Source organism: Phyllobates terribilis, unplaced genomic scaffold (genome assembly GCF_046119375.1).
Source record: "Phyllobates terribilis strain yellow unplaced genomic scaffold, ASM4611937v1 Scaffold_152__1_contigs__length_4461920, whole genome shotgun sequence".
Taxonomy (NCBI): domain Eukaryota; kingdom Metazoa; phylum Chordata; class Amphibia; order Anura; family Dendrobatidae; genus Phyllobates; species Phyllobates terribilis.
In genome coordinates, this window is record NW_027362912.1 from 3,417,844 (window position 1) to 3,442,086 (window position 24,243).

The 24,243-nt window shown below is 49.0% G+C and overlaps 1 long non-coding RNA gene across 2 annotated transcripts in view; it reads left to right on the forward strand.

The window, feature by feature from the left end:
* Positions 1-24,243, forward strand: part of LOC141206951 (uncharacterized) — a 44,811-nt gene that overhangs the window by 15,211 nt on the left and 5,357 nt on the right. The window contains exon 1 of one of the 2 annotated variants that reach the window (XR_012277436.1): positions 2,563-2,631. The exons of the other annotated variant lie outside the window; for it this stretch is intronic. This is a non-coding gene — a long non-coding RNA (uncharacterized lncRNA). Of the gene's footprint in view, positions 1-2,562; positions 2,632-24,243 lie in introns of those variants that run through there. 2 annotated transcript variants of the gene reach the window in all.

Sequence of the window (24,243 nt, forward strand, 5' to 3'; positions counted from 1 at the left end):
GGTGTGGGGGTGCTTTGCTGGTGACACTGTTGGGGATTTATTCAAAATTGAAGGCATACTGAACCAGCATGGCTACCACAGCATCTTGCAGCGGCATGCTATTCCAACCGGTTTGCGTTTAGTTGGACCATCATTTATTTTTCAACAGGACAATGACCCCAAACACACCTCCAGGCTGTGTAAGGGCTATTTGACCAAGGAGGAGAGTGATGGGGTGCTACGCCAGATGACCTGGCCTCCACAGTCACCAGACCTGAACCCAATCGAGATGGTTTGGGGTGAGCTGGACCGCAGAGTGAAGGCAAAAGGGCCAACAAGTGCTAAGCATCTCTGGGAACTCCTTCAAGATTGTTAGAAGACCATTTCCCGTGACTACTGTACCTCTTGAAGCTCATCAAGAGAATGCCAAGAGTGTGCAAAGCAGTCATCAAAGCAAAAGGTGGCTACTTGAAAGAACCTAGAATATAATATAATATTTTCAGTTGTTTCACACTTTTTTGTTAAGTATATAATTCCACATGTGTTAATTCATACTTTTGATGCCTTTAGTGTGAATGTACAATTTTCATAGTCATGAAAATGCAGAAAAATCTTTAAATAAACTTTTGGTCTGTACTGTATATATAATATAATGCTACAAGCCTCCCTCTGTCTGAAGCCTTTAAAGACTTGGCAAGTGCTACATGCCTGCGCAGTCTGGCTCTAGACAGAAGAACCTATTACGTTACAGGTAAGAGGAGTGTATGGCGCCGGAGATTGCGGTATGCGTAGACACTGAACACATACCGCGATCTCCGGCGCCATACTTACCTGACCGGGAGGAGCGTTGCAGCGGTGCTTCTCTTCTCGCCGGAGACCAGGGCAGGAGTGAAGGTGTTGGAATCGGCACATGTGCATAACTCTATCCGGCGCCATTTTACTGAAGACATATTTGCAGTGTGTCTTCAGCAAAATGCCGTTGAACAGCACGGTATGGGCACGTGCGTATTCTGGCGCCGCACTGCTCCCCCGGCAGAACAGGATACAGTAGCACTGGAGCACAGGGAAGAAAGGTGAGTATGTGTTTATTTTTTTGTATGTGTGCACCGTGAAAGGGATGAGGGGTGCCATACATACCAGGAATGGGGTGTGACGGGTACCATACATACCAGGAAAGGGGTATGAGGGGTACCATACATACCAGGAAAGGGGTGTGAGGGGACCATGCATACCAGGATTGGGGGATGAGGGGTACAATGCATACCAGGATTTGGGGGGTGACTGAACCATGAAAACCAGGATTGGGGGGTGAGGGGTGCCATACATACCAGGATTGGGGGGTGAGGGGTGCCATGCATACCAGGATAGGAAAGTGGGGTTCCATGCATACCAGAATAGGGATGAGGGGTACCATGCATACCAGGATTGGGGGATGAGGGGACCATGCATACCAGGATTGGGGGATGAGGGGACCATGCATACCAGGATTGGGGGATGAGGGGACCATGCATACCAGGATTGGGGGATGAGGAGGCCATACATACCAGGATTGGGGATGAGAGAGTCATGCATACCAGGATTGGGGATGAGAGAGCCATGCATACCAGGATGGGGGATGAGGAGGCCATACATACCAGGATTGGGGGATGAGGGGTGCCATACATACCCGGATTGGGATGAGGGGTGCCATGTATACCAAGATGAGGGGTACCATAAATACCAGAATAGGAATGAGGGGTACCATGCATACCAGGATGAGGGATGGGTTGCCATGCATACCAGGATGAGGGGTAACATACATAACAGGATAGGGATGAGGTGTGCCATAAATACCAAGATGAGGGATGGGGTGCCATGCACATCAGGAAGAGGGATTGAGTGCCATACATACCAGGTTTGGGAATGATCGGTGCCATACATACCAGGATGAGAGATGGGGTGCCATGCATACCGGATTGGGATGAGGGGGTGCCATGCATACCCGGATTGGGGAGAGGGGACAGGATGGGGGCAGCACAAATACCAGTGGGGGGCAGCACATACCAGCATGGGAGACCATATACCAATAAAAATGCTCGCCACCCGGGCGTAGAACAGGTTCAATAGCTAGTGTGTGTGTGTGTGTGTGTGTGTGTGTGTGTGTGTGTGTGTGTGTGTGTGTGTGTGTGTGTGTGTGTGTGTGTGTGTGTGTTTGTGTGTGTGTATATATATATATATTTATAATATGGTTGCCAAAAATAAAAAATCCTAGTGATTGCACAGATACGTAGCACAATGTGAATGTTAATCTATATAATTGACATTAACTAAGGGGAAATGTAAGCGTCTGTAGAACTACTAAAAGGATATCTTCATAGTGTGACAAAGTCTCTGGTAGTGTGTCAGAAGGGAGGTATGTGTCGCTGAGACTCTTAGACTCAGTGATGTGAAAACATGCAAGTTCTCATGCAGTAGGTGCAGAGAGTTAATAGAACCACATTTACAATGGAATGTTTTCAGTGGATAATGAAAGTGTAGGGAGGAACGTTATCCACCTTCATTCCAATCAGGGGAGTGTCTGGGCTTTAAATAGTCAGCCCTGACACTCAGGTGTGTTCAGTACCTGGGGAAACTTTGTTCTAGGAAGGAGCTAGCACATGCTGTGATGAACCTGTGTGTAGCTAATTGTGAGTGGCCAGACCTTGGCCGAGATAAGGACTCTGCTGAAAGTTCTGAAAGTTTAGCATTTTGTTTTGTCTCTTTAGCTGAATGGGCTGTGTTTTTATTTATGGACTCAAGGGTAGTTTATGACTGCTAAATAAACTAACCTGAGAATTTAAAGAGACAGTATCTTGTATTTTACCTACGCATACAGCCGAGCTTGTCGCTATACCACAATAGACTCACAAGCCCAAGTGGGTACTCATATATAGTATATAATATTAAGCTCTATAAGGAATCTCCTATAAAATAAAACATCCAAAATGGATGTTTTGGGGGACCCTGATGAAGCAAGGACGAAAGGTACATTGGTGCACATAGGACCACATCCCACATTTACTCACTTGGACATTTAAGTTGCCTTGTAACTACTGCTCTTCCATTTTGAATGTATTATTTTATAGGAGATTCTTTACAGAGTTTAATATTATATACTATATATGTGTACTCACTTGGGCTTGTGAGTGTAAGAAGCTATCTTCTTAGTAGTTCTAAAGACACTTACATTTCCCCTTGGTTATTGTCAACTATATAGATTAACATTCACATTGTGCTACATATGCGTGCAATCATTAGGATTTTTTTTGGCAAGTTATAGGCATATATCTAATATATATAATTGTCTTATCCCGTCTGTCTGTCTGTCCAGAAAATCCCGCGTCGCTGATTGGTCCGGCCGCGGCCAATCAGCGACGCGGGATTTCAGAAAAAAGATGGCGGCCGTTAGCGGCTCATCTGCCGCACGGAGGTCAGCAGGGATGCAGCCGGGAGATGACCGGCGGCGCCGCTGACCTCCATGCGGCTACCGTCGGGAGATCAGCGGCTAGGACCGCTGATCTCCCGACGGTAAGTGTGAAGGGAGGAGCGGCGCCGCCGGTCGGGATACTTCTGCTGCGAGCAGCCGGTCATCTCCCGCAGCGCCGCTCCCCGGTCCTCACTAATACAATTCGCTGATTGGTCGCGGCCGGGACCAATAAGCGATATTGGCGCCAAATTTAAACACCGCTGTGCTGATTGCGCCCGGTGTACCGCATTCATATTCTAGAATACCCGATGCGTTTGAATCCGCACACCATCTAGTATATATATATATATTCACTACTGTCTCTATATATGTGATACTCATGTGTTGGTGACTTGGGGTCCTCCAATGTTATACTCTGTAGAATTGTCTTTTAATTTTTGCAATATTTATTTTAGCATCAATAAGCACCTATTGTTCCATTTTGGTGGTATCTACAGTCATATACATGTATATACATACAGCATATATATACTGTATAAGATCTGATGTCTGTAGTCACAGTATGTCAGCAATGTACAGTATGTACTTTATTGTGCACTGACATTAGATCATATATGCCCTGGACTGATCCTGCACCGACTACCAGACATCACATTGTATAGATGGCAGTATAGATATAATCTGTGATGTCCTGTACAGGGCCGGCTCCAGGTTTTCGTAGGCTCAAAAGAGTCTCAGTGGGCCCCTTTAACACATACCACAATTCATGATGCACAGATAAGGCGGAGAAATATAGATATAGTACAATGCCAAAGATTTCACTTACCGTATTTTTCGGACTATAAAGACGCACTTTTTTCCCTCCAAAATGTTAGCTACGCTGTGTGCCGGCTATGAAGGAGAGTGAAGTCACTGCTCCCCGCGCACACAGTCCCGGCATGGGGAGCAGTGACTTCTGGCAGCTGATCTCTCCTTGTGAGCCACGCATGGCAGTGATGTCATGCGCGGCTCACATGGAGAGATCAGTGCGGGCAGACAGGACGCAGCGCTGGAGGAGAGAAGAAAGGTGAGTATCAGTGGTTTTTGTTTTTTTTATGTGCAGCATGATGGGGATTAGGGGGACCATGCATACCAGGATAAGGATTAGGGGGACCATGCATACCAGGATAAGGATTAGGGGGACCATGCATACCAGGATAAGGATTAGGGGGACCATGCATACCAGGATAAGGATTAGGGGGACCATGCATACCAGGATAAGGATTAGGGGGACCATGCATACCAGGGTAACGCTGAGGGGGCCATACATACCAGGGTAACGCTGAGGGGGCCATACATACCAGGGTAACGCTGAGGGGGCCATACATACCAGGGTAACGCTGAGGGGGCCATGTGCAGCATGATGGGGATTAGAGGTGCCATCCATACCAGGACAGGGATGAGGGGTGCCATGCATACCAGGACAGGGATGAGGGGTGCCATGCATACCACTATACCAGGTGTGGCAAGTCGACTCGCTCGGCTCTCCTGGAGGCAGACTCAGGACACACGTTCTCAGGTTTTCCTTTCTGCTGGTTTAATATCAGCCATAAACTCATGCAGGTTTCACAGGAAAAACAAACATGACCCCTCTGGGTTAAACGAAAAAAACAAAACAAAGTATAACTCAGTCCATAGATGAGCGGGTTCCGCCCGCTCTCGGTAGCATAAACTGCACTGCTAAAGTCCATGTGAAAAGCTCTGCAGCTTCCACAATACTGTCTGGAGACTTCCATCTCCCAGACCACACTCCAGAGAAAAAAAAAAAGGGACTGAGCTTTTACACATTGCTCAGCCACACCCTGAGGGGAGGTAGGGGGAATGGCGTCCCGCCCTCTTTGCCATTCCCATAAAACCGCACACCCTTTAACAAAGTAAGCCTACCAGCATATAACACGCTGGCAGAAAAATAAAGTCGGTCTTAGTTCACACAGGAGAGCATCCTGAGTGACACATACCTCCCCTCACATATAAAACCAGTGACACTGTCACACAGGGTAAGGATGAGGGGTGCCATGCATACCGGGACAGGGATGAGGGGTGCCATGCATACCGGGATAGGGATGAGGGGTGCCATGCATACCGGGATAGGGATGAGGGGTGCCATGCATACCGGGATAGGGATGAGGGGTGCCATGCATACCGGGATAGGGATGAGGGGTGCCATGCATACCGGGATAGGGATGAGGGGTGCCATGCATACCAGGATGGGGATGGGGACCACGTATAAAAGGGGGGGCATATATACCAGGATGGGGGATATTGTCAGAATTGGGGGACATTACCCCTATACCAGTGTCAGCAGAAGACCCCCTCCCCCTTAAAAGTGCATCATGAACACATTTTTGGCTTAAATTTTTTTTTTATTATTTTCCTCCTCTAAAACCTAGGTGCGTCTTATGGTCCGGTGCATCTTATAGTCCGAAAAATACGGTACTTCTTACATTTCATGAGTGATATCTATTGTAAATTCTATAATAGCTCAGAAACCGGCGAATCCTCACAGTGCATGGGGCGTGTCAAGGGGGGATTCAAAAGTTTTCATTTTAGACTGTACATTATAGTCCTCCAAACAGTATTATGGGCACTACATAGTCCTCCATACAGTATTATGGGCACCACATAGTCCTCTATACAGAATGGGCTCCATACTGAATAATGGACCCCATATAATGTTCCATACAGAATAATAGGCCCCATATAATGCTCTATGCAGAATAATGAACCCCATATAATGCTCATTACACCATAATTGACCCCATATATTACTCCATGCAGAATAATGGGCGTCATGTAATATGCCATACAGAATAATGGGCCCCATATAATGCTCCATAGAGAATGGGCCCCATATAATGCTCCATAGAGAATGGGCCCCATATAATGCTCCATAGAGAATGGGCCCCATATAATGCTCCATAGAGAATGGGCCCCATATAATGCTCCATAGAGAATGGGCTCCATACATAAAAAAATAAATAAAATACTCACCTCTCCTCATACCCTGCTGGCTACAGGTCCTGTCTCTTCAACACTGAGACGTCACAGAGTCAGAAGACGCAGAGGAGACTGGACCTGCGGCCAGCAGGGTATGACGAGAGGTGAGTATTTCAAACACCGTAAAGCACGGGGGGGGGTGGTTACACCGGGCCCCCCCAACTCACAGGCCCAATAGCGTTCCAGTGTCCCCAACTGTGAGTGCCCCCCCCCCCTCTTGCCCAGGGCCCTGGCACTTGCCCTGGTGCAATGGGTGGTTATGCCGGCTCTGGACCTGTAGCTGGTGCAGGATCAGTCTGGGGCAGGGGTCTGTATAGTAAGGTCTGAAGTGTCTCTATCTCAGGTCCGATGTGATTTGAACATTCATACAGATCGAGAGCCGATGATCTCACACTGACAGCACGACCCCAACCTGCTTGAAGGGTCCATCTGCTACAATAAATCTTTCTGATCCTCAGCAGAGCGACCATAGAAAACATTCAGGATCTGGCCCTGGACTTGTCAGGAGGTGAGCAGCATCCTGCCACTTCCACACTCTACAAAAAGTATAAATCTCCTGTCCTGACCACTATCCGGAGCTCAGGCTAAGGCCACGGCCCCACTATCAGTATTTGGTCAGTATATTTTCTCAGGAGTGGGAACCAAAACCAGGTCAGTAACAATCAGAGAAAAGGTATAATAGAAACAAGTCACCAATTCTGCATTTATCACCAACTCCTGGTTTTGTCTCCCACTCCTGTGAAAAAATACTGACCGAATACTGACCAAATACTGATAGTGGGGTCGTGGCTTTACAAGAATCAAAGATGTCTGCCCTCTCGTACTGCTCAGCGGCTGAAGCTTCTCTCCGGCAGGCATAAGAACGTGGCCTGTGCCGGCTGTTCTGGGCTGCAGATGCCCAGCTGGCACATGTACACAATGAAAGATACAGGGCCGCCCTGCAGTCTGTAAAGAAGCAGCTGCTTGGCCACCGGACTGGAGGGCATGTGCCCCTCTGGCCCACCTCGCCCCTGGTCAATATGATACCATCTTTTTCATTACTTGGTGAGGTTAGAAGAAATTTCACTCCAAGACAGTGGATTTTGTACTTTATTCCAGTATATTTATACATAGAAAACATGGCAATGAAAAACAAGTAGATGCACGTGCATAAAAATGTCCCAACATTAATTAAAAAAAACTTTAAGATACAGATAATACTTGTATACAAAAATATTAACACATTTTCAAATTGTATATAAAGTGCACAAAAGTCAATAGCCCTGACATATAGTGTACACAGGGTCCCCCCACATGGTATACACAAAATACAATGTCATCCAGGAAATAACAAAAAATAACAAATACATTTAATCTATTCTGAAATCCCATGTCTATACAAGATAATAATATGTAAAATTCTACAGTGTCAAAGAAATGAGCTAGAGACTACTACATGGCGATGATGCCTACGAACAAGATAATGCCCAGCTAATGCTGTAAATGATACAAATATTACCAGTCACCCAATTAGACACATGAGGTCCGGGCAAGTGATTTTCTACAGTTCATTGACCTCTATGATGACATCTAATATTTTCAATCATTTATAGAGCGGGGTACATTGGGCCTCATTAATAAATCTGCTCACTAGAAAACTAGTTGCCCATACTAACCAATTAGAGCTCAGCTAAGGTTGTTTTAACTGACCTGGAAAAGTAAAAGCTGTTCTGTGATTGGCTGGGATAAGTAAAAAGGCTGTTTTAATAAATGATTCCCAATGTACCAAGCCCCGCCATAAATGTTATTGACTACAGTAGGGGCCACAATATCCCATGTGTATAGTCATCACATTCATCTTATTGTCTGCGGTTACCTTGGGACATGCTACATTGAGATGTAAGAAGATGATATCAGTGGGGTCCATGAGGCAGAGCAGTGTGTGGTACGTGTGACATTTCCTAATATCGAGCAATCAATACTGTACCTTGGTCTGGAATGCAAAGTCTGCGTGGACAAGGAAGGGGCTCCCAGATGCCAGCTGTAAAACCCGTCGCTCCACCATCACACGCTCATCACCGTCAGCAAGCAGGGCTCTTTTGCCGATGATCTTAACAGCAAAATGTTTGCGGGTAGATGAATCTTCCGCCAGCAGGACCGTTCCATAGCATCCCCGGCCAAGCACTTGATGGAATAATAATCTCCTCTTGATGGTATCAGAGACTGTGCTTTTGGAGCTAGTTGGCCGAACACCGCTGCTTCCTTCAGCTTCTTCAGCCTTCTGCTTTAGATCCATGGGTTTCTGTCCTAATGTAATTCTTCTTCTTTTCTTCTCCTTTTTGTCCCCTGATGAGATGAAGATGGCTCCTCTCTTCTTGGCTCCCATCTTCTGACTTTCTATCTTCTCCTTTTCTTCCACTTCTTCTTCTTTCTTCTGGACAGGTTGTTTTGTCCTGTTGACTGAAGACTTCCTCTCATCATCAGATGTGTCATGGGAAGGTCTTAGTCTCTTCGCTCCTTCTCTCCTCACCACGTTCTCCTCTACTTCTTCTTTCTTCTGGACTGGTGGTTTTGTCCTGTTGACTGAAGACTTCCTCTCATCATCAGATGTGTCATGGGAAGGTCTTCGTGTCTTCACTCTTTCTCTGCTCACCACAATCTCCTCCTCTTTTGTATCCATATTATTGCTTTGCTTAGAGTTAGCCGACATCTCCTCCACTGTTGTTGGTCAATTCCAACTGTCACTTCCAACTGTCACTCAGTGCACTTCATATGGAATCATCATGCATGCACCACCACTGGTCATGTGATCAGCATCTGACCAATGATATTTAAGAGATAAATGAACATTAGCTGAGATTAAATATTCAGGTAATATTCAGATATTCTGTGGAACACAAGGTCCCACATTTACTAATAGTAATAGTACTGCACTAAGTCGCCAATTTAATTTACATTGTTACTACAGAGCATCAGATGAATGTAATATAATAAATATTAGCAAGATGTATGATTTCCATCCACTCTACGTATCATAGAAATACAGATGTACTATCTTTTTATATAGAGATGTAGCAGAAACCATCCTGATTGTTTGCAGCATGCTATGGTGATAGAGAAGCATGCATGACTGTGCCATGCAAATGGTGAGGAGCACCAAAATGGGACATATGATTCACATAGCCAGGGGCGTAATGTCCGCGGTCGCAGTGGCAGTCACTGCGACCGGGCCCAGGGGGGGTTGGGGCTTGTAAACGCCAGCAGAAATTTCAACAGGATGTGTGTATCGCAGTGCACAGTCGCTTCGGGTCCGTGCATGACAAATCAGGGGCTGGGGTGTCTGGGGCCCACCAGGGACATTTACTCCAGGGGCCCACCCGGGCCCACCCACCCTTCAGCTATTTGCAAATACCTGTTAGCCGTTATACCCATTATATTGGCGGCTCCTGCCCATCACTGTGCCCTCACCAGAACTGCGATGTACAATTACTGTAGTTTGCATTAAAGGGTTTTTATTGGTGAAAACAAGTTATCAGCGATGCACAGGTTGGGAAGGGGATCACTTATTTATTGGTGGAATCCGCACTGTCAGAAGAATTGTGGCACTTTGAGTATTTGGTGAGATTTTTACCTCTGTATTTATAAGACAAAACCAGGAGTGGAGCAATCCGAGGTCATGTTTTATGCATTTCTCACCCACTCCTGGTTTTGTCTTATAAATACAGAGGTGAAAATCTCACCAAATGCCAACTTGCTTTCTCTGGTGAACCTCTGTAACTGCATCTCTGCTGCTGTGTAATAGTCACAGGGCAGGGAGGGGTTAAACATCCAAGTATTTAATATCTATTGGAAATAAAGAGGTTTCCCCTTATTGATATCAGATAAAACAAATGACCAACCACAATCCACTCTACCAAGACCAATATTACCAGATAGAAGGCAGAAATACCACCACACCGTGACCAGATCACATGTTACCACCACATAGTGCCCAAATAATGCCACATACAAGGCACAAATACCGCCACACCATGACCAAAGCACATAATACCACCACATAGTGATCAAATGCTACCAGATACAAGGTATAAATACTGACACACCATGAGACCACATATTACCACCACATAGTGACTGAATAATACCACATAGAAGGGACAAATATCGTCATGTCATGACCAAAGCACATAATGCCACCACATAGTGACAAATAATGCTAAAATAATAAAAATGTAAAAAAGCTCAGTATATTGGGTCAGTGTACAGGTTATACAGTGATCACCAGTGACATTATGCACAGGAGCTCTGTATATAGTGTACAGGTTATACAGTCATCACCAGTGACATTATACACAGAAGCTCTGTATATAGTGTCAGTGTACAGGTAATGCAATGATGACCATTGATATTATACACAGGAGCTCTGTATATAGTGTACAGGTAATACAGTGATCACCAGTGACATAATACACAGGAGCTCTGTATATAGTGTCAGTGTACAGGTAATACAGTGATCACCAGTGACATTATGCACAGGAGCTCTGTATATAGTGTCAGTGTGTGTGTATAGGTAATACACATACTCACCAGTGATGTCTCTAGGTGAAGTTCTTTATCTGCAGACCGATATATCACATCTTCTATGCAGGACTTACCGCTGCAGAAAATAACATAGTTAGCTATAACTGATCACTTCCAGAGCACAAGCCACACTTTTCCCAAGATTTCTACACTGCATGAAATGACAAAATGCAACATAGTGCCGCACTACACAGTAAAAATAAAACACAAAATACATTTAGGGACTCCATCTTTAATAAAAAAAAAACATCATGAGAGATCAGAGATTATGGGGCCCAGTCAGAGCCATGCATAGAGATCATGGGGCCCAGTCAGCGGCGTACATAGAGATCATGGGGCCAATCAGGTTAGGGGTGTACATAGAGATCATGGGGCCCCCTCAGCGGCGTACATAGAGATCATGGGACCCAGTCAGCGGAGTACATAGAGATCATGGGGCCTAGTCAGCGGAGTACATAGAGATCATGGGGCCTAGTCAGCGGCGTACATAGAGATCATGGGGTCCAGTCAGCGGCGTACATAGAGATCATGGGGCCCAGTCAGCGGCGTACATAGAGATCATGGGGCCCAGTCAGCGGTGTACATAGAGATCATGGGGCCCAGTCAGCGGTGCACATAGAGATCATGGGGCCCAGTCAGCGGCGTACAAAGAGATCATGGGGCCCAGTCAGCGGCGTACATAGAGATCATGGGGCCGAGTCAGCGGCGTACATAGAGATCATGGGGCCCAGTCAGGGATCGTACATAGAGATCATGGGGCCCTATGAGGTGAGGCTCTCACCTCCTCAGGGAGCTCTCACAGGGCATCAAAGGCCTTAGTATGAAGCAATACTAGAAGACTTGTGGAATTGCTTCATACTAAGGCCTGTGATGCCCTGTGGGAGCTCCTGAGGGCACCATACTGGGGAGGTGAGAGCCTCACTTGGCAGTAGTAGGAGCAGCATCTCCATAGTGTGGCATTCACATCACACTACATGCTGCACTGTACAGGACTCCCAGCCGACAGCAGGACAGATGAGGAGGTAACTGGGACCAGCGCCGGACTGGAGTACCTGGGGCCCACCAGGAAAAAATCAATCTTGGGGCCCACCAGCACCATGCAGTTACCGTATATAGGAATAACATAAGTCCACAAACTCTTTCAAAATGAATCAACTTTATTAACCAATAAATCTCTGCTGCTGTGTAGTAGTCACAACACAGGGAGAGGTTAAACATCCAAGTATTTAATATGTATTGCAAATAAAGAATGTTTCCATTCTTAATATCCGAAAAAACAAATGACTGACAACTATCCACTTTACCTAGACTAATAATACCATATAGAAGAGAGAAATACCGCCACACCATGACCAGAACACATACCACCACATAGTGATCAAATACTACCAAGTACAAGGTATATATACTGCCACACCATGAGAAGACCACATATTAGCACAACATAGTGACTGTCTGAATAATACCACATACAAGGGACAAATACCGCCACGCCATGACCATGGCACATAATGGCACCAGATAGTGACTGATAATGAAAATGTAAAAAAGCTCTGTATATAGAGTCAGTGTACAGATAATATAGAGATTATCAGTGACATTATACACAGGAGCTCTGTGTATAGTGTCAGTGTAGAGGTAATACAGTGATCATCAGTGACATTATACACAGGAGCTCTGTATATAGTGTCAGTGTACAGGTAATACAGTGATCACCAGTGACATTATACATAGGAGCTCTGTATATAGTGTCAGTGTACAGGAAATACAGGGATCACCAGTGACATTATACACAGGAGCTCTGTATATAGTGTCAGTGTACAGGTAATATAGTGATCACCAGTGACATTATGCATAGGAGCTCTGTATATAGTGTCAGTGTACAGGTAATATAGTGATCACCAGTGACATTATGCATAGGAGCTCTGTATATAGTGTCAGTGTACAGGTAATATAGTGATCACCAGTGACATTATGCACAGGAGCTCTGTATATAGTGTGAGTGTACAGGTAATATAGTGATCACCAGTGACATTATACACAGGAGCTCTGTATATAGTGTCAGTGTACAGGTAATATAGTGATCACCAGTGACATTATACACAGGAGCTCTGTGTATGGTGTCAGTGTACAGGTAATACAGGGATCACCAGTGACATTATGCACAGCTTTGTATATAGTGTCAGTGTGTGTGTGTATAGGAAATACAGGGATCACCAGTGACATTATACACAGGAGCTCTGTATATAGTGTCAGTGTACAGGTAATACAGTGATCACCAGTGACATTATGCACAGGAGCTCTGTATATAGTATCAGTGTGTGTGTGTATAGGTAATACAGGGATCACCAGTGACATTATACACAGGAGCTCTGTATATAGTGTCAGTGTACAGGTAATACAGTGATCACCAGTGACATTATACACAGGAGCTCTGTATATAGTGTCAGTGTACAGGTAATACAGTGATCACCAGTGACATTATGCACAGGAGCTCTGTATATAGTGTCAGTGTGTGTGTGTATAGGTAATACACATACTCACCAGTGATGTCTCTAGGTGAAGTTCTTTAACTGCAGACCGATATATCACATCTTCTATACAGGACTTATCTCTGCAGAAAATAACATAGTTAGCTATAACTGATCACTTCCAGAGCACAATCCACACTTTTCCCAAGATTTCTACACTGCATGAAATGACAAAAAAGAAACATAGCACTGCACTACACAGTAACAGTGCTCCAGTGTCATTCTGTGCCTGCTCATCTGTCAGCAGACATATTTGTCTGATGGCAAAGATCTAAGAGAGATGAAGACAGAAGACCTATGGATTCCGTTGGGAGTGAGGATTTTTCTTTATTAAAGATGTAGTCCCTAAATGTGTTTTATTTTTAATAATAATAAAAAAAAAAAAAATTCTGTCTTTTTTTTTCTGTTTACTAGAAATTGATGGTGGTTATGTCTAATTTGGCGTGAAACCATGAATTTCGGGCTTAGTACCAGCTGATAAGGCAAAGCTGGCCTGGTACTAACCCTATTTTTACCCAGGGTGCCACTCACCCCCAGGGCCGCTGGAAGAGCCGGGTAAAGCACCTGGAAATGGTGCCATGATGAATGCGCCATTTTCAGGGGTGGCTGTGGGCTGCGATTTTCAGCGTGGAGGGCCAAGAACGCTTGGGCCTTACCATGCTGCGAATCCCAGCCTCCAGCTGCCTTGTTTTATCTGGCTGGCGATCAACATATGGCGGGAAAAAAAAAAGTTAAGTTTAAAACAAATATTCGGCTTCTCTCTCTTTTGATCGCCAGCCAAGGTAAAGCCAGGCAGCTGGGGGTGGCAGTACTTAGCTGTCTGCTTTATCTGCGGTGAGAATCAAAAATTCATTTTTAAAATTTTCTTTTCACACTTTCATATGTGACAGACCCAACAGTCAATCGCAGATGCTGTCAAAGAGGATGGGCTTCTGTGATTGGCTGTTTGAGTAATGTACAATCAGCCCATACATTCTAGTATGGTACTATGTATGGGCAGCTTTCAGGTTACTCAAGCAGCCAGTCACAGACGCCCATTCTCTGTGTCAGCGTCTGTGATTAGCTGTTGGGACAGTCACACATATAGAAGTGTGAAAATAAATAAATAATAAAACAAAAATGACATAGCGCTCTGCAGAATTTTTGATTCTCAGCGCAGATAGAGGTGGCAGCCCGTACCTGTCTGCTTTATCTGCCTGGTTTTACCTTGACTGGCGATCAAAAGTCAGGAAAGCCCAATGTTTTTTTTAAATTATTTAAAAAAATAATTAAAAAAAAAAAATGCGTGGGCTCCCGCCATATTTTGATCGGGGGGGCTGGGGGCTGGGATTCTCAGCATGGTAAGGCCCAAGCATTCTGGGCCCCCCACGCTGAAAATGGCAGCCTGCAGACACCCCTGGAATTGGCGCATTCATCGTAGCGCCATTTCCAGGCACTTTATCCGGCTCTTCCAACGGCCCTGGTGGGGGGTGGCACGCTGGGTAATAATGGAGTTAATACCAGCTTTGTATTATCAGCTGGCACTAAGCCTGAAATTCATGGCGTCACGCCAAACTAGACATGGCCACCATGAATTTCTAGTAAACAGAAAAAAACACAACACAGAATTTTTTTTTAATAAAAATAAAACACAAAACACATGTAGGGACTCCATCTTTAATTAAAAACAAAACCCTTGCTCTGACGTAATCCACAGATCTTCTGTCTCCAGCTGAGCTACATCTTTGCCATCAGACAAATATGCCGGCTGACAGAGATGAGCAGGCACAGAATGACACTAGAACCCAGTTGTCAGAGAAGTGCTCAGCTGGCCTCCAGCCGCCGACCATGTTTTCCTGTGCGTTGCAAATAATGCATACTTTCAAACACATGCTTATTTTTGCAATGCAAGTCTACGGTACATTGCGTCTGCGCTGATTTACAACGGATGCGTTGTAACGCACAGCATAAACGCAATGTTAACCCAGCCTAACAGCAGCGAGAAGGGGAGACGGAGCCCTGGAGACCGCCTAGTCAGTCTACTGCTGGTACTATCATGCCCATTGCCCAGTATGTACTGCCAGCCTCTGTGGTATTAGCATTCAAGCTCACATGGCATGTCCTGCCAGCCAGCCACTGGTGTTAGTAGTAGCATGATAGTACCACACCACCAGTGGCTGGGCAATGGGCATGCATGATGGTACCACCAGTGGCTGGCAGGACATGCTGGGCATGATTCATGCCTAGTATGTCCTGCCAGCCTCCTTGGTACTATCACGCCCACCCACTATGTCCTGCCAGCCACTGGTGGTAGTACATGCTGCTGGGCATAGTACCAGTAACCAGAGGCTGGCAGCAGGACATGCTAGGCAATGGGCATGATGATAATCATGCCCATTGTCCAGCAGTATTTACTGCCAGCCCCGGCCAGGGGTCCTCCCAGTCACCCCTCCCCCCTATCCCTTCCCCCCACCCCTCCCCGTTTCATACTGACGCGTCGAGATGAGCTGCAGCCGCTGCCTGGAGCGACGCAGGGTCCGTACTCCACAGCGCGCACAGGAAGCAGTCCCAGGGCAATGACGTCATCACCCTGAGACTGACCTCCTGCGCACGCGCCGGCAGTGTCGCTGCCCAGAGGAGGCAGAGGGCCCATCACTAATCATATCGGCAGTGCTGCGAACCGGGGGGGGCCCTCTGTTCTCTGTACAGGGCCCAGAGGGGTTAGGGGGCGGGGCCATCAGGACCCGGGGGTTTTCCCGATCCTCCGGTGGGCCAGTCCGCCCTGCAGAGGGGCATATGTATACATGCAGGTCGGCCACATCCCAGTGGTGCAGACACATCCACACTGCACCCTGTATCCTTGTGCACTGCCGTCTGCTGCAGTGGTAGGAGCCGCCTGAATGCATCTTCTTCCTGCCGGAGAGGAGCTTGTGGGCCTGTGCGGTGAGGAGGTGGACGCTGCGCACCTCCTGAGAAGTATATGGCACTCCATGTATCTGTGCACATAGTATACCACTCTAGTGTATAGCAGAAAGGAGACATCGACCAGAAGAGTCCAGGCATGTGGGTGATGCACATAATTATTATATTGATAACCAGGTGGAAGAGGAGGAAATGCAGAAAAAGGGGGGGAATTAAAAACTATGCGCAAAGGGGACGTCGAGACAGGAATTACAATTAACACCAGTGGGAATGGATCATGATTAGAACAGCAAAGGGATAATACAGAGAATCAAGCTACAAATTAATCCAGTATATAAAAATATATATACATATCATTAGTTAGATATATCTGTACATATGATTGTTTAATTATCATAAACTTTACATAAAGTGCAAGTGCCTCCAAAGAATAAATCTACATAAATTATATATCTCATATGTGAACAAATACAGGTGTTTCTCACTAAATTAGAATATAATCAAACAGTTATTGTTTATTTCTGTTAATGCTGATGATTATGGCTATACGAGTTTCACTTTTTTGTATTGAAGAACTGAAATAAATTAACTTTTTGATGATATTCTATTTTAGTGAGATGCACCTGTATATGTATATATACAAGGGCTGGTCCCTTATTATTTGGATGTCGGTGTGAATCCTGTAGAGAGTAGTGCACTGACTTGGGCATATGTGCTGTTGACAGATATGTATTTGTATCCACTTTAAGCGTTTTTAAAAAAGGTGACCACATGTGCATTGTACTCGCGCTATAGCAGATGCAGATCCCACTCCTGATTGGCGTCCACCCGATGTATGTTTCGGCTTCTTGTCTTCGTCAAGGGGTGGCATCATTCGGAAAGAGCTAAGAGTTAAACGGCCAACTATAGCCAATCAGGATGGAGGTATGTCTCCACCAACCAATGGGTGCTGAGGAGGCGCGGCGCGATACACAACGCGCACCAACGCTACGAGGAAACTATGTGACCTGTGATGCTGCGAGCACGTGATGGAGACACTTGATCGGGGGTCACGGGGCACATATAGATACAGTCGGGGAGGATGATGTGGAGACGTTCATGTGTATTGCCTCTTCAGCAGACATCTAATCTACTGATTGAGTGTAGATATATCGGATAAAGTGGAAAATCTTCTTAATTTATAATGATGGATAACGAGTATAGGTTATATACTACAGCAATACACAGGAATAGGGGGTAGTGAGTGTTACATGTATATAACCATAGGTGGATTATAATGAGGACGATCTGGGCTACCGCCCGGGGCCCCGAACCTCCAGGGGGCCCGGGGCTCCGGGGTGTCTATGGCCAGATTGTCCTCATTATATGTGCTGCGCCACGGCACATACCGGCAGGCAGTGGGGGGGGGGCCCAGGATCGCTCCCCCAGCAGCGGCACACAGCCGCTGCTTCTTCTTCGGCCGGGCCAGCACTGCAGCAGTTAACTTCCCTGTGCTGGCCCGGCCGCGTCACTGCTAGGAGACACGGCCCTGTGCGCGGCCGTGTCTCCTAGCTGTGACGTCACGCAGTGCGCACCCGGCCTGCAGTGCTGCACCGGAAAAGAGCTGGAGCCGAGTCGGGGGATGGTGAGTGTGTGTGTGTGTATGTATATGTATGTATGTGTGTGTGTGTGCAGGCAGATGTCATTGTGTGATGTCTGTTTATATGTATTTTTGTGCTTCAAATGTGTTTATGCGTGTATGTATATGTCTGTATATGTTTGTGTGTGCGTGACTGCGTGCGGCTTCCTGCTGAGTATAGATGGCGCCGTGCGGCCTCCTGCTGTCTCTGGGGGGGCGCCGTGCGGCCTCCCGCTGTGTATAGATGGCGCCGTGCGGCCTCCTGCTGTCTTGGGGGGGGGGCGCCGTGCGGCCTCCCGCTGTGTATAGATGGCGCCGTGCGGCCTACTGCTGTCTCTGGGGGGGGGCGCGCCGTGCAGCCTCCCGCTGTGTATATATGGCGCTGTGCAGCCTCCCGCTGTGTATAGATGGCGCCGTGCGGCCTCCCGCTGTGTATAGATGGCATTGTGCGGCCCCCTGTGTATAGATGGCATCGTGCGGCCTTCCGCTGTGTATAGGTGGCGCCGTGGGGCCTCCCGCTGTGTATAGGTGGCGCCGTGCGGCCTCCCGCTGTGTATAGGTGGCGCCGCCCGCTGTGCATAGGTGGCGCCGTGCGGCCTCCCGCTGTGTATAGGTGGCGCCTCCCGCTGTGTATAGGTGGCGCCGTGCGGCCTCCCGCTGTGTATAGGTGGCGCCGTGCTGCCTCCCGCTGTGTATAGGTGGCGCCGTGCGGCCTCCCGCTGTGTATAGGTGGCGCCGTGCGGCCTCCCGCTGTGTATAGGTGGCGCCGTGTGGCCTCCCGCTGTGTATAGGTGACGCCGTACGGCCTCCTGCTGAGTATAGATGGCGCCCTGCGGCCTCCTGCTGTCTTTGGGGTCGGGGGCGCCGTGCAGCCTCCTGCTGAGTATAGATGGTGCCGTGCGGCCTCCTGCTGTCTCTGTGGGGGGGGGCGCTGTGCGGCCTCCTGCTGTGTATAGATTGCGCCGTGCGGCCTCCTGCTCTCTCTGGGGGGGGCGCTGTGGGCCTCCCGCTGTGTATAGGTGGCGCCGTGTGGCCTCCCGCTGTGTATAGATGGCGCCGTGCGGCCTCCCGCTGTGTATAGATGGCGCCGTGCGGCCTCCCGCTGTGTATAGATGGCGCCGTGCGGCCTCCCGCTGTGTATAGATGGCGCCGTGCGGCCTCCCGCTGTGTATAGATGGCTACGTGCGGCCTCCCGCTGTGTATAGATGGCTATGTGCGGCCTCCCGCTGTGTATAGATGGCTACGTGCGGCCTCCCGCTGTGTATAGATGGCTACGTGCGGCCTCCCGCTGTGTATAGATGGCTACGTGCGGCCTCCTGCTGTGTATAGATGGCTACGTGCGGCCTCCTGCTGTGTATAGATGGCTACGTGCTGTAGCATCGGCGTCTCTGCCCCGTTCTAGGCAGAGACGCCGTCCCTCTCACCTCCCCGCTCCTGGCGCGGCGTCCTCCAGCGCTGCTCTCCCCGCTGCTTCCGGCACGCGCTCCTTCCCCGGTAGTGTGCTTAGGGCGCGCGCGCGCGCGCTCCCCCTCTCTTAAAGGGACCGCGCGCGCCGTCCTAAGGAGTCCCCGGCCAATTGCCGGAGGACCTCCCATATATAAGGCACTTCCTCCAAAATGGAGGTGCCCGAGCAATGTTGTAGCACTGTTCACTACTCTGCTTCAGCCCTCAGGTCCCGTTGCCAGTTACCTGCCAGATTCCTGCCAGTCTGCTGTCTAATTCCTGCCTGATATCCTGCTACCTGCCTGCTAGCCTGAGGTCCGACGGTCTGCCTTCCAACTTCTGTCAGTCTGTCTAAGGACCAGCTTGCCCGCTCACCTGGGAGCGCACATCTTCTACCTGCCTGCTTGCCTGAGGTCCGACGGTCTGCCTTCCAACTCCTGTCAGTCTGTCTAAGGACCAGCTTGCCCGCTCACCTGGGAGCGCTCATCTGCTGCCTGTCTGCTAGCCTACCAGGAGGCTCTGCCGTCACGTGCTGTGACCACCCGCCTGTCCAGAGACTCCTGCCCGCTCACCTGGGAGCGCTCATCTGCTACCTGTCTGTTGGTCTTCCTGGAGGCTCCGCCGTCACATGCTGTGACCACCCGATTATCCAGAGACTCTCGCCTGCTCACCTGGGAGCTCACGTCTATCATCTGCCGCCACAGGTCGTACCAATCCTTTACCCAGAGACTGCCCCGGTCACTTGCCGTGACCTCCTGCCCGTTCATCCAGAGACTGCCCCGGTCACTTGCCGTGACCTCCTGTCCGTTCATTCAGAGACTGTCCCAGTCACCTGCTGTGACTGCCTGCCCGTCTACCCTGGTCACCACCCGCTCCCTTACAAGGACCGCCCCCTTGTATAGTAGCTCAGAGGTTCCGCCTCCCAGACCCGTTACAGTTTGCTCGGGCCATGGAACCCGGTGGCACCCAAGCTCCCTCGCTCTCGGACCTGTGTCATGAACTTTCCCGTCAGAGGTCCCAACAGGAGTCCATCCTGGGTCACCTGCGGAATGTCAATTCTCGCCTGGACACTCTGACTGCTCTGCCTGCAACCACCGCCAGTGCCATGACTCGCAATCCGGCAGCTCCACTGCCAACTAATAACATGGTATCCTACACCCGGACCCCGGCTTTCTGCACCTCCTCGTTTCGGAGGCGACTCCGCCCAGGCTCGGGGCTTCATAAATCAGTGCACCCTGCACTTTGAACTCCTGTCTCACCAGTTTAACTCCGACAGGGCCAAAATTGCCTTCATCATGTCCCATCTCACCGGAGAGGCCCTGGCCTGGCTAAATCCTCTATGGGAGAGAGGAGACCCCCTGGTGTCCGACTTGCCTGCCTTTCTCACGGCTTTCCGGAAAGTCTTCGACGAACCCGGACGGAAGACCTCATCCGCATCATCTCTGCTACGCCTCCGTCAGGGAAGTCTCACCGTGGGCCAATATGCCATACGGTTCCGTACCCTTGCCTCGGAGCTGGCCTGGGATAATGACGCTCTGGTTTCCGTCTTCTGGGAGGGTCTGTCCGGCCGTATAAAAGATGAACTTGCCGGTCGGGATATTCCTACCACTCTCGATGACCTAATAACTCTTGCCACCCGGATTGACCTGCGGTTCCAGGAGCGTGCCAAAGAGGTCACCCGTGAGAGGAGGTTTCCACGTCTAGCTCCTACTTTTCAGAAACCCGTCACTCCCTCCGTCTCTCCTCAGCTACACTCTCCTGAGCCTATGCAGGTCGACCAGACCAAGATGGTCGGTTCTCGCCAAGAATCTCGCCGAGCCGAGGGAAGCTGTTTCTATTGTGGCAGTATGAAGCACTTCATCCGTTCCTGCCCGGAAAAGCCGGGAAACGCCAGTGTCTAGGACCACTCGGAGAGGTCGTCCTAGACAAAAGTAAGCCCTCTCCGTCTCTGACCTTACCGGTCTCTATTGCTTGGGGAGAAAACCGTCTCTTTGAACTCGCCCATCTGGATTCTGGAGCTGCTGGAAACCTCATCTCCCAGTCTCTGGTAGAGAGATACCATATTCCCACCAAGTCCCTGGCTGAACCATTGTCAGTCGCCTCCGTGGATGGAAGACTTCTCTCGGAGACCATCCTGCTCGTCACCGAACCCATAACCCTGCAGGTGGGAATGCTGCACTCTGAGGAGATCTCATTCCATGTGCTGTCCGGACTTTCTCACTACCTGTTGCTAGGTCTACCTTGGCTCCAGACACATGAACCCGTATTGAACTGGCGGTCCGGTGGAGTACTCCGATGGAGTCCTGACTGCCATAGGACCTGCCTGGTCCCGGTCCGTCCACTTCGCCCTCAGCCTACTCCAGCTAACTTACCTGGTCTCCCGGCTCCCTACTGGCCCTATGCGGACGTCTTCGGTAAGAAGGAAGCTGAGACGTTGCCACCCCATAGGCCATACGATTGCCCGATCGACCTGGTACCTGGCACCACTCCTCCCCGTGGGCGTATCTACCCGTTGTCTGCAGCCGAGACCCGAGCCATGTCTGAGTACATTGAAGAGAATCTGGCTAGGGGATTTATCCGAAAATCTACCTCCCCGGCTGGAGCCGGATTCTTCTTTGTCAAAAAGAAAGACGGCTCGCTACGTCCCTGTATTGACTACAGAGGACTCAATCTCATCACGGTAAAAAACAAATATCCCCTGCCACTCATCTCCGAATTGTTTGACCGTCTCAAGGGCGCCAGGATCTTCTCCAAGCTGGATCTACGAGGAGCGTATAATCTGGTCCGTATCCATCAAGGAGACGAGTGGAAGACAGCATTCAATACCCGGGACGGTCACTACGAGTACCTTGTGATGCCCTTCGGTCTCTGTAATGCTCCCGCTGTCTTTCAGGAACTAGTCAACGACATCTTCCGTGACCTCCTGTACTCCTGCGTAGTGGTATACCTGGACGATATCTTGGTCTTCTCTCCGGATCTCCCCACACACCGGAGGGATGTTCGTCAGGTCCTGCTTAGGCTTCGGCAGAACCACCTTTACGCCAAATACGAGAAGTGCCTCTTCAATCAGACCTCCCTTCCGTTCTTGGGCTATGTCATCTCCCAAACAGGTCTGCAAATGGATCCCGAGAAGCTCTCTTCCGTTCTAAAATGGCCTCGTCCTGAAGGTTTGAAGGCGATACAGCGATTCCTGGGCTTCGCTAATTATTATCGTCTTTTCATCCCACACTTCTCGTCTCGGACTGCTCCCATATCTGCACTTACCCGTAAGGGGGCTAACCCCAGGACATGGTCGCCTGAAGCCGAGGAGGCCTTCCTTTCCCTAAAGAAAGCCTTCGCCTCTACTCCCGTCCTGCACCGTCCAGACTGTAATAAACAATTCTACCTGGAGGTTGATGCCTCCTCCTCCGGAGCCAGAGCGGTGCTCACCCAGAAGTCTTCTACTGGGAGAATGGTAACGTGCGGCTTCTTCTCCAAAATCTTCTCCTCGTCGGAGCGCAACTACTCCATTGGAGACCGGGAATTGCTAGCCATCAAATTGGCACTGGGAGAGTGGCGCTATCTGCTTGAAGGGGCTCTCTACCCGGTAATTATCTACACGGATCACAAAAACCTGGCATATCTCCAAAATGCCCAGAGACTCAATCCTCGCCAGGCCCGGTGGTCGTTGTTTTTTGCCCGCTTCGACTTCATTCTTCATTTCCGTTCGGCGGACAAGAACGTCAAAGCTGATGCCTTGTCCCGGTCCTTCCTGTCCTCCGATCAAGAGGAGGAACCTACGCACATCATCGACTCCTCCAAGGTGATGAATGTGGCCCCCTTGGATCTGACTCGTCTTCCACCCGGTAAGACGTTCGTAGCTGTGCCAGATCGGGAGAGGGTTCGTCGCTGGGGACATTCTTCTAAACTAGCTGGCCATGCTGGCCAAAAGAAGACCTTTCAACTTATTACCCGGCATTACTGGTGGCCTACCCTGTGTAAGGACGTGGTAGACTTCGTCGCGGCCTGTTCATCCTGTGCCCGTAACAAAGTTCCCCGACATCTACCTGCCGGCCATCTCCTGCCCCTTCCCGTACCTGCTGCTCCTTGGCAACACATCGCTATGGACTTTATCACCGACCTTCCAGTTTCTGCCGGTTGTACTGTCATTTGGGTTGTCGCTGACCGTTTTTCTAAGATGGCCCACTTCATTCCCCTGCCTGGTCTTCCGTCTGCACCCGAGCTGGCTAAAGACTTTATCCGCCACATCTTCCGTCTCCATGGTCTGCCCCTCCACATCGTGTCGGATCGTGGGGTTCACTTCACCTCTCGCTTCTGGAGAGCCACATGTAAGCTGCTGGACATTACCCTGGATTTCTCCTCCGCTTACCACCCTCAGTCCAATGGTCAAGTGGAGCGGATCAATCAGATCTTGTCCAGCTACCTCCGGCACTTCGTTGATGCTCACCACTCGGACTGGGTGGATCTCCTACCATGGGCCGAGTTCTCTTATAACAACCATGAGAGCGAGTCCTCTTCCAAATCCCCGTTCTTTATAGTCGGTGGCCAACATCCCCGGATTCCACTTCCTGTCTCCGTTTCTGTGGACAACCCTGCTGCGGAGTCTCTTGTCAGCGAATTTTCTACTATTTGGGAGAGCACCAGGTCCGCTCTTCTTCTCTCCTCTGAGCGGATGAAGAGATATGCTGATAAGAGATGTCTGGATCCGCCCCAATTCCGTCCGGGAGACA